Genomic DNA, 10428 nt, shown 5'->3' with positions numbered 1-10428 from the left:
AAGTTTTCAACAGTTGCAGAATAGTCACCAGGAAAACGTTGCCACAGAGCAGATGAAACTGTCCAAACATTGTGTCACTGAATTTAAAAAAAATGAATAATTGCTTCTGTGAAGGAGGACCACAAAATAGATATATAAGAACACAAATAAATTTTTTTTTAAATCACCATTTTGGGACCTCTAATGTAATAGTTTATTCAGGTAAAGATCATCAACAGATGCTAAAAAGTACTTGAGGAATGGGATATTCATGTGGTGATGAAGTATCACCATTCACCATACAGATTAATTAGAATTACAGAGGGAAGGTATGTACCTTTATATCGGCAAAACCTGGCAATTACCCACTTTAACCAAGTGATTAAACTTGGAACTACTAATAGTGAGACGCTTGAACTCATGTGCCTCTTGATGGAGTGCAACATGAAAAACACAATATAGTCAAAAATGTGTACTCTGAATCTCATCAAACCTTTAGACCTGACTGGCACTTTCTTTCCCATTTCCAGTAGGAAATACAAGAGTTATTAAAACAAATGAAATATAAAGAACTAACCACACAATTCTAGAATATGGAACATTTTACAAAACAAACAAACAAACAAACAAAAAACTGGCATTTAATCTGAAACAAGTAAAAGTCATGAGAAAAATTGGGGGTCTATTCTACATTAAAAGAATAAAAAGGCATTTCCAAATGCAATGCATGTTTGGATACTAGATTAAAAACATATTTAAAAACATTTTTGGGAGTGATGGGAAATTTGAATATGGACTACATATTAGATGATATTATGGAATTATTAAATTAGTATTGTGGTTAAGTAGGACAATATTCTCATTTTAGGAGGTGCAGGCCAGTGTCTTAATGGATGAAGTGTCATGATGTCTGCAATTTACTTTACTTTTGTGGGGTGTGTGTGTGTGTGTGTGTGTGTGTGTGTGTGTGTGTGTAGAGAGCAAAACAGATATGGCAAATGATAACAGTTGATGAAACTATGTTGAGAATATATTGCTACTCATTGTATTATTCTTCCAGTATGTTGGTCAGTTTGCAGTTTTTCAAAATAAAAAGTTGAAGAGAAAGAGAACACAGGAAAAAGATGGTGAGATAATAGGAGACGAAGCAAGGCTGGCAGAACTCAGGAAAAACAAAATATCAGAGAGCTAAAGATGAAGTGGAAAGACTACAAATAATAGACAATTATGAAAATCATAGTTAAGGGACATGGAAGAGAGAAGTGAGAAAGGCAAATAAAATAGAATGACAATAAAGAGTTAAAGAGGAGAGAGAAAATGGTAGAATAGAATACAGGGGAAGAAGATTCAATATGTGTACGTAATTGGAGACTCCATAGAAGAAAACCAAAACAATGGAAGAGATCAAATACGAATACGATATTCTGAAATAAAGACTTTAATTTATACTGCGTATCTGAAAAAATTCAGACGAGTCAACCTAGAGATACAGCTTAGTAAAGTTCTTAGACTTTAAAGATGACCACTCCAGTAAAACGATCAAGTCACCTATAGGGGAGAAAACTCAGGCTGGCCTTAGAGTTCTCTGCAGTAACATTTTATGCCAGATGATGGCGATGCAATACTTAAAAGATATTTCAGGGAAAAAAGTGTTATCCAAGTATTTTACATCTAGCTTAGTTACCATCCAACTATAAAGACTACAGATAGTCTTAAACATGAAAGAATTCAGAGAATGTTGATTCTATGAACCTTTCTTGAGGAAATTATCAATGGATGTTAGTTAGCCAACTAGGAGATACTTGGGGAAATTATGGAAAAAATATTGGCAACAAGGTTTGAATACATTTATTGTGGACTAAAAGCTACACCTTATTCTACACGTTAGAGTGATTGAGAAAGATGTAAAAATGATGTGTCCTGACAATATATAAACAATTAACAAATATTGGTAGAGGAAGGTAGAAAGATGAGAATTAAAGTTTACTGATTGCTACATCTAATAACTAGGAGTCAAAAAAACATTCCTCAATGCTGACAAATCAAGTTATATAATAAGCACTTTTAAAATACAAAGATTAACTCTGAGAAAGATATTGACTATAAAGTAGGGTACAAGAGGAGAAGAAGAGAAGAAGAGGAAATGTACTTTTTTATTGTTCATAGTAAGGAACTAATAGACATTTGTTAAATAATAGAAAACTAGAGATATCATTTAAAAGTTTTTATCATACAAGTAACAACTAGAGCAAAATTGAAAACCTTTTTTTAAATTTGAGAAGAATTATAGCAACAAAGATAACAGGCTACATAGTGAAATCTTTTTAAAAATGATCAAAACAAAGTATAATATACTATTAATATGATAGAACTAAGGCTAACATATGTAACATATAAATACATGTTGAAATAGGCTTAACCCACCTATTAAAGGAAAAAAGATATTCAGACTCTTCCCTGTGATAAACCTACCTTTAGACTGTAATCAAGTAGATGATCCATCGAAGAGAAAATATTGTCCAAAAGGTCGAAAATAAAAGTATATACAAAGGTATATGAAGAAAATGCAAAGACAAGAAAGCAGAGGTCATAATCTTAATATCACATAAGGCAAAGATGAAGAAATGCACTTTATAATGCTCACAGATGCCATTCACAAGAATGAAAACCTATGTACCAAATAACAAAGCACAATATTCATAAAGCTGAAGTTACAGGAGATACAGGGAAAACACAGACAAGAAAATAAATAGTAGGACACTTTAATTCATTTTTCTCCATCAATTACAGATCATCTGGAAAAAATAAATTGGGATATAGATCAAAATATATTTAGAGAAGCAGACACAGGTTTACAACTTCTTATTCAAAACTTTCTATAATTTTTCGGAATTTGGTAAGGTGATATACAGTATATTATCTAACATCCCAGCTGGGGCCTGGGACAGTACCATAATCAAACACATCAGTTTTCTGCAGTGACTCATATGATGAGTAAAGACTACAAATAGCCTCAAGTCAGTACAGAACAGGGTTTGAGGAATTACAAACGAACTTTCGTATTTCAGAACAATTTGGATTTGGGAATTGTAGAGTTGGGAAGGTGAATCTATATTTGACCCACATAGGGAAACCTCTAACTTCTCATTGTCTCAAAAAGGAATGAAGTACCTTGGAAGTGCCTGTCCTTGGGGCTTGCGTGGGTGGGAGAGAGTCAATCAGAGATGACCATTTTTTCATGGGACTCAAGTATAAAGTGGGGAGCTAGACAAGGAGACTATCGTACACCTGAGAGTCTAGGGTTAGACTAGTTGAGGGAGAGGATATGTTAGTGAAGCGGGGATGAACAGAAGGGGTTCACACAATCCCAAGGTAAGCATCATCTCTTAGTTATATATCTGTTGAGATTAAAGCAAAATGGTACCTATTCAATATTCTAATGTGGTTGGGAAATACATCAAGCTGCTAAATCAGCAAAGATAGCACACACTCTCTTTTATACACTCTCAGAGGATTGATCCCATTCCAAAATTAATACAAAATGTGCTAAAAAGGTGGGGTGTCGAAAGAACAACCAGCATCTCCTCCCTCACCTGAAGGTGGGGTACATCTGAACTCCTCTTGTTCCACAAGACATATCTGCAAATGTCTGAATTTGATGCTGCATAGCTGGGGGTCTCGGAGTTTTTAGGGCGGTCATGGTAATACTCATAATAGAGAACTTGGCCCATCTCTGAGGCAGCGCGGGTGAGTGCAGGTGTATGCAGGTGTGTGCAGTTGTGTGCAGGTGACTGGAGGGCATTAGGTTTTTCACAGACCATGATCCACTGACTTGATGATTTTAAGCAAGAACTGGGGTTTGGGGAAGACAACTCTCTGTGTCTTACCACTTTTACTGAAGAAGTTCTTCAATATCCTCCTGGAATTACTCAGGCTGGGCTTACTGTCACACTCTGTGGTTCCTGCACTATTCAGCCTGGAAAATGATGAGGCTGATGGAGTGGAGGTCAGCTTCACCCCCTGAGGCACTTCTTATCTGCTTGCACATTTACCCACTTGCAAATGTGAGCAAATATTCTGTGTCCTGGAGAGAGCAAAGTGCATGGGAGACTATAGGCCCCAGGCGGAAAGCGGGACACTCACAGGGTCAGGAGTCCTTTATAACATTGATTTCCTTAAGGCTGAAACAAAATCACACAAATCACATGGGGACATTTTCGAGTAGGCAGAAAATAAAGATAAGCACGAAGAAGAAAACAAAAATCTCGCCATCCAGAGATAAGCATGGTTAATATTTTAGTCTGGTGATTTCCACCTGGGTTCCTAGAGCTCTCAGGATTCTGTAGAGGCACTCCTAGGGCTTCATAAATGCTGGTTAGAATTTGGTCAAAGAAGTATAAGAGATTTGGACCATATAAGCACAGCGATAAGCAAATGTGCAGGTGAGCTTAGATGAGCAATAACCTTATGGAGGCCACCTGCCAGCCTTGAACCCAGCCCCTCCTGCCTCCCTGGGTGCTTACTTGCACTTGTCATAAATGTGCTTTGGTCAGCAGACCTGCAGGGGTACCGTGGGAAACCATACAGAAGCGCACACTAAGGCAGTACGCTGTGAGGTTCTGGATTATAAGCTCCCAAGGCTCAGGGCTTTCCCTTCCGCACACGGTCGGTCACCTCCTCAGGAACATAGGCTGCGCCACAAGAAACGAATGAGTAACACATCCTGGTGTCGTCATGTCACATAATGGATCATTTTAGCACTAGGTTTTTATTTTTACTATTGAGCTATCTTGCAATAGAAATATCTCAATAGGAATACCTTTTAATAAGTGGCAAGATGATAATGCTGAGTATTAACTGTCCCCGTGCCTAAATCCACACTCTCCTGCACTCTGTGCCCCTCTTTGGTCAGGCTGGTAAGTTCTCAGGTCTCTAGAAGAGGATTTTAAAAATGTAGAGAAAAAGAAGCATATGGATACTCAGCTCTATCTATCATCTATCTATCTATCTATCTATCTATCTATCTATCTATCTATCTATCTATCTATCTATCTGTCTATCTATCTATCTATCTATTTTTATGGTGATATTGGTTAACAAAATCCAATAAGTTTCAGCTGTACACTTTAACAGTAAGGCATATATATGTTTACACTGTGTGTTCCCCTCCCATAGTTAGATTTCTTTCTGTCACTACATATTTGACCCCCTTTACCCCGTCTACCTCTCCCCTCCCCCTCCCCCTGCGCTCTGGTAACCACTAGTCTATAGTCCATGACCATGAGTCTCTGCTTGTTTGTCCTGTTCATTTGTTGCTTTTAGGTTTATATCTCACCTATAAGTGATATCATGTGATTTTCAACTTTTTCAGTCTGGCTTATTTCGCTTAGCATGATTATCTCGCGGTCCATCCATGTTGTTGCAAATGGCAGTATTTCATCTCTTCTTATGGCTGAGTAATATTCCATTGTATATATGTACCACAGCTTCTTTATCCAATCATCTATCATAGGACACCAGTTGCTTCCATGTCCTGGCCACCACGACTAATGCTGCTATGAACATCAGTGTGCAAATATCTTTTTGGGTATGGGTTTTTAAGTCTTTGGGGTAAATACCTAGTAGAGGGATTGCTGGATCATATGGTAGATCAATTCTTAGTTTAGCTTTATATTTGAAACTGAAAGCAGAGAAGAGTCTTGATGGCTTTCAAGACCAAGGTCTAAAGTTTCAGAAGGTCTGGGAGGGGGAGGGAAGAGAATCAGAAAGGAAGCCAGGGAGAAACGAAACCCCTCAGAAAGGGCTTGTTCCCTATCCCCTCTACTCCACTCAGCGTCATGACACCAGATTGGCACCGTCACCAAAGAAATGGGGAGTTCTTAGGGCAAAGAGGACCTGTGCTACATCCCAGTTGGGGCCTGGGGGAATCAGCTGAGATCCTGAGTCCCCTGCCATTCCCAGGAGGTGGAGACATGGTACAACTGGGCAGAGGGAGCCTGCACTGGTGAATTCCTCCTCTGAGACTCCTGTGGCCCCAAGGGCATGTGATTGGCTGGGTTTGAAGGAGCTTTGTGGTTGGGATAAAGGAAAGTGAGGTGCACAGAGAGACCATAACTGAAGAGTGTTCTAGGTAGAGGGAATAGCAAGTGGAGAGGGTCTGGGCTGGGGGCTCGTTTGGGGGACTTGGAGGGCAGCAAGGAGGCTCAGGTAGTGAAGCAGCCAAGGGAGGGAGCCAGAAGTCGATGATGAGGAAAGAGGGAACCAGAGCTAAACCATGCTGGTGCTTGTCAGACATGGAAAGGATCCTTCATTTTGTTCTCAGAGTGTTAGGAAACCACCGAGGGTTTCACAAAGGAGGCGACACGATCAGACTCTGTCAGATCTGCCTGCTTTGTGGAAAATACCTTCAGCAGAGCAAGTATGGAAGCAGGAGACTATTGCAATAATCCAGGCTAGAGACGAAGGTTTCTTAGACTCTCTTTGGGCTGTCCAATATGGGGCCACTACCCACATGTTGGTTGTGAGCCTTTGAAATGCGGCTAGTGTGAATTGGAGATGCCACAAGGGTGAAATACACACTCTATTTTTAAGACTTACTACAAAGGTAAGAAAATGAAATATCACATCGATAACTTTTAAAAATATTGATCACGTTAAAATGATAATATGTGGACTATGTTGGGTTAATAAAGTTTATGATTAAAATTAATCTGACCTGCTTCATTTTACTTTAAAATCTGGCTTCTGGAAAATCTAAAATTGCATTCGTGCTTGCATTTGTGGCATTTCTATTGGACAGGGGTGACATAGAGTGTGAGCATGGCTGGATTCTGCATTGATTCTGAAAGTAGAGCGGTCGGGAGCCTAAGAGGTAAGAAGGGAGGGTTGAGCAATTGGTTTATTCATGGTGCCACTTACAGCGATGAAGGACACTGAGGAAGGAACAGGTTCTGGGAGGGGAAATTCACGAATAAATTTAGGAAAGTTCGAGTGAGAGGTCTCCCTGTCATCGGAAGAATTAAATACGGAGTTGGAATTTAGAGGAAAAGTCGCGATACGTGTTTGAAGTCCTCAATGTATGGATGGCATTTGTGGTGCTCGTACTCTAGGAGATGAACAGAGATACAGAGAAGGTAATTAAGGTCAGAGCTCTGAGGTTTCCCAGCGTTTTGAGCTGGGAAGAGGAGGAAGATCAAGCAAAGGAGACAGAATGAGTGAGGCAGCAGAAACCCAGGAGAGGGTGGTGTCAAACTTCTCGAAAACCTCACAGACTGGAGGTTCAGATTCGAATGCAGACTCCTTGGCTCCTTATCCCAAGTTCACCCTTCAGATCAGTTACTGTACATCCCTCCTCAGGCGAGAAGGAATGAGGGGCGGGGGCTGGGCCAGGAGAGTTACACCAAAGCCAAGGGAATGGAGAGGCTCCCGTAACTCCCTTTACCCTGCTGATTCCTGCCCTTTTAAGTCTCTTCTGACCCTTCAGCTTCCTTTGAATTCTGTGAGAACTCCCCTCCTCTTTCAACAACCTCTCTTTTTGTTTAAGACCATCAGAGCTGATTTCTGTGGATTTCAGCTAGGCGCTCTGACCAACATGAAATGCAAAAGCATTATTGGATTGGATTTTCCTTGGTAGAGGCAAGATACAGTATGCAGCCAGCACCTTAAAAGACACCGTCAAGATTCTCTTTCTTGATTTGGGCAATGCGTGCTTATGTATATATGTCTTACTCTTTATAAGAGATATATATATATATATATATATCTTTATAAGATATATAAAGAGTATATCTTTATAAGATATATATATACCTTATATCTTTATAAGATATACTCTTTGTAAGATATATATATAAATGTATATACAAATATATATATGCATTATTTAGATGTAGAAAATTATTTCATAATACATATAAACACTAGAAAAATCACTGGGATGAATTGGAAATGTAGTGTCAGTTAACTCATATTTCTAAATGCAACTCTGTTCATATCTGGGGAAAGGTAAAGTGGTCCCACTTTCATTGATTTCGTATTCTAGATCAGTAATAAAAAACAGTTCTTGACAGCACCAAACTGGATCTATTAAGTATTTTTGTTCCCTGGAAATGCAGTCTGTTTTATCATGGCATAGTGTTATCAATAAGGAGTAAAGTCTTATCTGCATTTTAAAGCCTTAAATTTGCCTCTCAAAAAGTTGCCCAATTAGGAAAATTGCAAACGAAAACAGAAGAGGGAAGATATATAAGAAAGTTGGAAACATTTTGGGGACAAAAATCAACAAAAAAAATTTTAAGAACTTTTGGACATTTGTTTTAAATCTCACATGCTGGCAAACAGTCTGTTTCCTTGACCTAGTGTGAATGGTTAAAGCTTTATTTGAGTATATGTAGAAAATTCCTTTCAAATGAACATAACGAAGTATATAGTTTCTGTTTTAATTAAATAGAGAATCCCTACTCAAGATAAACATATGTTAAAACAGGTTTGAAGGGACCCCAAGCTATCATCAGCTTCCCAGGAACCCAAATGTCTTCATCTGATTCTGGGAAAGAGTGCAGGCTGGTCCATGTTTACATTCCCTGAAGCTCCTGGAGTGCTGTTAATTAAGTGATTGCTACAATGGCAATCATATCGCAATATATAAATATATCAAATCAACATGTTATACACCTTAAACTTACACAATGTTACATGTCAATTTTATCCCAATAAAAGAAAAAATGGTTGCTTTGCGTGTGGTAGAGCACATTCTGAGTTTACCAGCAGAATCAAACCAATGGACAAAATCTCAGCTGCCCTTACCAATTCTGCCACCAGATGGCAGCAAAACACCTCTTATGGGATTGCCCTACACCTAGGAACTGCAGGGGGTTTGGCGGGTGGGAGAGTAAATAGGGCTGTGTGTACAGACTGAGATCCATCATGCCTGATATAGTAGGCTAAGTACTCAGACATAAGAATTTCATTTAATCCTCATATCTATGAGATATGTATTAATATCCTTCCCATTTTGCAAAAGAGATAATTGAGGTTCAGGGAGGTTAAGTAATCTAAGGTCATACACACAACCTTAAGCAGCAGAGTTGGGATCAATCCTGACTACAGAGCCAGAAATCTCCACTGCTGTGTTTTATAGCTTTTCCCAAATGTATACGTACGTACGTGAGACGATACAGTAAGACTGATGAAAGAAGTTATGTGTGCTGTTTAGGATTACGGAAAAATTATAGAGATTATACTTTCTATTTTTTATGTTTTAAATAAAAATTATATAGTAAAACTGTCAAGTTCTAGAAAAAAATTTGGGATTTTGATTAAGATTGCATTTAATTTATAAAACACCGTGGGTGTATTTACCATTTACATAATATTCAGAAATCCTCTCTAGGATTATGGCAAATATTTCTATGTATCTTCAAATTATTTCTGCGCTGTCCTTAAATTAAGTGCGATAATTTTAAATGCACAGATCTCATACTTTTCCTGATAAGTTTAATTCTAGATATTTCATAATTTTGGTTGTTATTTAAGGTGGACTTTCCTTCCTGTTTCCTTTTCTATCTGAATATTTCTGTTCTATGTCGAGGTAACTTGGGTGTTAATTTTCTATTCATCCACTGTATCAAGCCACCTTATTTTTTTAAATTGAGGTAAAATTTATATGACATAAAATTAACCATTTTAAAGTGAAAAAATTCAGTGGCATTTAGTACCTTTACCATACTGTGCCACTACCTCCTCTGTCTAGTTCTAAAACATTTAATCACTCTGAACTAAAATCCATGCCCATTAAGCTGGTATTACCCAGGGACCATCTGATTTTTTGAATCGATTTTTAGAAACCAGGGCTGTGAAACTCATGGATATCATTGGGCCGGTGGCATTGCCAGAGGGGTGGGGAGGTGGTTGTGATGTGGCTGATGAGGCAGGCTGGGCTCTCCTTGTCTCCTAAGGTGTGGGAAACCTTACAGGTGTGGGCTTTTTCCATTACAGAGACTCGCTCAGATTTCAACCTTCCTTGCAGCTAGGCCTTCCCGCTTCTAAGATAAAGCTGAGGCCTTGCCGACTTGCAGCCTGGGCTCCTTGCTTCTCTCGTTAGGGGCAGCTCCTCACTTCCCTGCAGTTTGCACGGAAAGCCCTGGACGTGTTTGGGCATGAGCCAGGAAGGGAAGTGAAAAGGCACGAAGATTTCTCCAAAACTTAGACTCATCTCTACCCTCATTCTCAGCCTGCCTGAAGAAAAAATAGTTTGAGATATTCACACTGAAATGACCCTCAGACCTCCTTTGGCCAGTCACAAGCCTGGGTCTTGCTGCCAAGGATAATTGGTGCTTCTGCATGGCTGGAGCCCAGCTACGTGCTGCCAAGGCTGGCCAAGAAGCCTTGTGGGCTTGATGAAAGTGGAGGGGCAGGGTGCAGGCAAACACGCCCCAGGCCTGCTTTGTG

The sequence above is a fragment of the Pteropus vampyrus genome, unplaced genomic scaffold (genome assembly GCF_000151845.1).
Source record: "Pteropus vampyrus isolate Shadow unplaced genomic scaffold, Pvam_2.0 Scaffold15, whole genome shotgun sequence".
Lineage (NCBI taxonomy): Eukaryota > Metazoa > Chordata > Mammalia > Chiroptera > Pteropodidae > Pteropus > Pteropus vampyrus.
This window is presented reverse-complemented; position numbering follows the sequence as displayed.